The 3,525-nt window shown below is 48.0% G+C and overlaps 1 pseudogene; it reads left to right on the top strand.

Moving 5' to 3' along the window:
- Nucleotides 1–830: 830 nt before the first annotated feature.
- LOC111154955 lies at nt 831–1,628 on the top strand (annotated as a pseudogene).
- The last annotated feature ends 1,897 nt before the right edge of the window (nt 1,629–3,525 follow it).

The raw sequence follows: 3,525 nt of genomic DNA, 5'->3' as shown, positions 1-3,525 counted from the left end.
TGTGCCCTGGTGATGGAGGAAGGTGGGGAATGAGTAGGGGCAAGACACTGGATAAAACTCTCTCATACCTGCAGCTTCTCTGCCCATCCAGGTCAGTTCTGCAATTGGGGGTGTGTATCGGTTACTTTTGCTGTGTAACAAATTACCACACACCCAGCAGCTTGAAACAACTCCCACTTACTAGCTTATGGGTCTGTAGATCAAAAGTCAGGCACAGAGTGTCTGGATTCTTGCTTGTTCCAAGTATCACAAGGTCAAATCAAGTGTGGGCTAAGGCTGTGGTCCTCCTCGGGGCCTCACGGTTCTCTTTTCAATAACTGTGGGCAGAGTCGGCTTCCTTATGGCTCTAGGCGTAAGGTCTCTGTTTTCCCTTACTGTCACATGGGCATCTCTCTCAGCAGCTAGAGCCCACCTTCTCTGGCAAGGGCTCCCATTGTAGATGTTTGCTTCCTTCCAGGCCAGCTGGAGTGCATCCCAATGATGTTCTTCCCTTCTCCTTCCCTTCCCCTTTCCTTTTTCTGTTACCTGTTGGAGAAGACTCTGCATTCACAGGGCTCATGTGACTAGGTTGGAGCCACAGGGATAATCTGTTCCGAAATCAGCTGATTAGTATTCTTAACTACAGCTGCAAAATCTCTGTGCCATGAGCCGTAATAGCCACAGGAGAAATCCCAGGGAGTGGAGGTGATGGCCATCTTAGGATGCAGCTTGCCACAGGAGGTTGTGCCTCTTTGCCAGCTCCCAGACTCCTTGCACAGTGACTCAACAGAAGGTTCTAGCTTCCTTGAGGATGCAGCTAAAAGAAAATTTCCTTCTCTTTCCTCCAACCATCCAAGATGCCAAAAGGCAAGAAGGCAAAGGAGACAAAGGGGGCCCCAGCCCCTGCTACTCTGAAGCAGCAGGAGGCTAAGAAAGCGTCAATCCCGTTTGAGAAAAGGCCAAGAAGTTTAGCAGCGGACAGGACCTCCAGTCCAGAAGGGACCTCACCCACTCTGTCAAATGGCCCCACTACATCTGGCTGCAGAGGCAAAAGGCTATTCTCTGGCAAATCTCAAAGTACCTCCAGTGATTAAAAACTCACACAGTCCTTGGGCCACCAAACAGCTACTCAGCTGCCTAAGCGGCCCACAGATGAAGAGGAGGGATGCAGCAGGAGGAGAAGCAGAGACTGTTGTTCCGGGCTGAGGAGGAAGTTGCGGGCAAAGGGGATGTCCCCACTATGAAGCCACCTGTCCTCCAAGCTGGGGTTAATACTGTCACCACCTTAGTGGAAAACAAGACAACTCAGCCGGTGGTGATTGCACACGATGTGGGTCCCCCGAGATCATTGTCTTCCTGTCTGCCCTGTGTTGTAAGATGGGGGTCCCCTACTGCATTATCAGGGGGAAGGCCAGGCTGGGCCATCTGGTCCCCAGGAGGACCTGCACCACTGTCGCCTTCACGCAGGTTAACTCGGAAGACAAAGGAGCTCTGGCTAAGCAGGTGAAAGCTGTTGGGACCAATGACAGTGACAGATACGATGAGATCCGCCAGCCCCAGGGAGACAGTTTTGGGGTCCAAAGTGGGTGGTTCACTTCACCAAACTGGAAAAGGCAAAGGCTAAAGAACTGGCTGCCAAACTGAGTTAAGTGTACACTGTTGAATTTTCCGTCTATACAAGTAACAACGGCACCTGGGTGGCTCTGTTGGTTAAACATCCAACTCTTGATCTCCGTTCAGGTCTTGATCTCAGGGTCCTGGTATCGAGCCTTGTGTCGGGCTTCGAGCTCACTGGGGAGCCTGCTTGAGATTTGCTCCCTCTCCCTCTGCCCTTCTCCCGCTCTCTCAAATAAATAAGTCTTTTTTAAAAAGTAATAATAAGTTCTCTTTCAAAGGAAAAAAATCCCTTCTTTCTCCCCCTGCCTATTACCCATTGTGCTAGTTTTCTACGGCTTCTATAATAAATTGCCACAAACTTGTCTTAAAACAACAGAAATGTAGTCTCTCACAGTTCTAAAGGCTGATGTCAAGGTGTCAGCAGGGTTGCACTTCCTACCCAGACTTTGTGGAGACTGTTTGCCTCCCCTTGGCTCGTGGCTGCATTACTCTGGTCTCTGCCTCGTTTTCGGATCACTTCATCTCTATGTGGGTCTGTCAAAACTCCTGCCGCATTGTTAGATTGTTACATTTAGAGTCTGCCTAGATAATCCAGGATAGGTTCCTCTTTTGAAGATTAATTTAACCACATCTTCTTGCCATATAAGGTATTATTCCCAGGTCTGGGGATCTGCATCTGGACGAATCTTGGGGAGACCTCTCTTCAACCCATCACACCCACTGTCCCCATGCCCACAACCTGGATACCAAGTATCTAATCGTCAGATGGCAAGTGTTAGTGACACCTTCACCCACTGCTCACACTGGGGTGTGAAAGATAACTTGTTTCAGTTTTTGCCAAAAAAAAAAAAAGTAAAAAAATAAAAGATGTAGGGGCGCCTGGGTGGCTCAGTGGGTTGAGCCGCTGCCTTCGGCTCGGGTCATGATCTCAGGGTTCTGGAATCGAGCCCCGCATCGGGCTCTCTGCTCAGCGGGGAGCCTGCTTCCTCCTCTCTCTCTGCCTGCCTCTCTGCCTACTTGTGATCTCTGTCTGTCAAATAAATAAATAAAAATCTTTAAAAAAAAAAATAAAATAAAAGATGTAACACCAGATATGAGGTGTGTACTCAAGTCTGAAACTACCTGATCTTGCTAGCCCTTCTGAAGACCACTCAGCTCAGGTTCTAGGTTCTCACCCTCTAGAGGCTTCCTCGACGCCCATCACATCTTTTGTAGACTTGTACTTGGATGGCAAACCAGGTGACTCATGTGAGGTCCTCACGGGGAGCCTACGTAACACAGGGAGCTTTAGGGATGGGACCCTTATGCTTCTGAGTGTTCTTTTTGAAATGCAAAACGAGAATTCACCATAGGTCTCTCCTGCCCCTTTTTTTCACTTTGATACTTTCCTATTGAGAATATCTATTGTGGTTTAATTTAGAAACTATTTCTTGAGAATAAAAAAGCCCTAACATTCAAATGATGCATACAGATTACTTTTCAACTCATCTTACCATATGTGATCGGTAAGCACTCTTAAAATGTGATGATTTCTAGTGATGGGGTGCCTGGGTGGCTCTGCCTTCGGCTCAGGTCATGATCTCAGGGTCCTGGGATCAAGCCCTGCATCAGGCTCCCTGCTCAGCAGGAAGCCTGCCTCTCCCTCTCCCACTCCCCTTCCTTGTGTTCCCTCTCTTGCTGTGTCTTTCTCTGTCAAATAAAATCTTTAAAAAAGTGATGATTCCTAGTTAAATTTCTATCTGATGATCCTGTCCCACCAGCTAGAAAGTTTCTGTATAAAGAACTGGAGGAATAATGAGAGAAATGAGTCTGCTTTGATTGATCATCACGCTCTGTAAAAGCAACCAACTCCCTTTGTAAAAGTGATCGCTGCAAGGAATTCTGAAAAGGACGCAGACAGTGCATGAAATGAGGACAGGGTGGTCTGTA

This window comes from Enhydra lutris, unplaced genomic scaffold, assembly GCF_002288905.1.
Source record: "Enhydra lutris kenyoni isolate GAN:26980312 unplaced genomic scaffold, ASM228890v2 scaffoldscaffold39, whole genome shotgun sequence".
Taxonomy (NCBI): Eukaryota; Metazoa; Chordata; class Mammalia; order Carnivora; family Mustelidae; genus Enhydra; species Enhydra lutris.
This window is presented reverse-complemented; position numbering and strand designations above follow the sequence as displayed.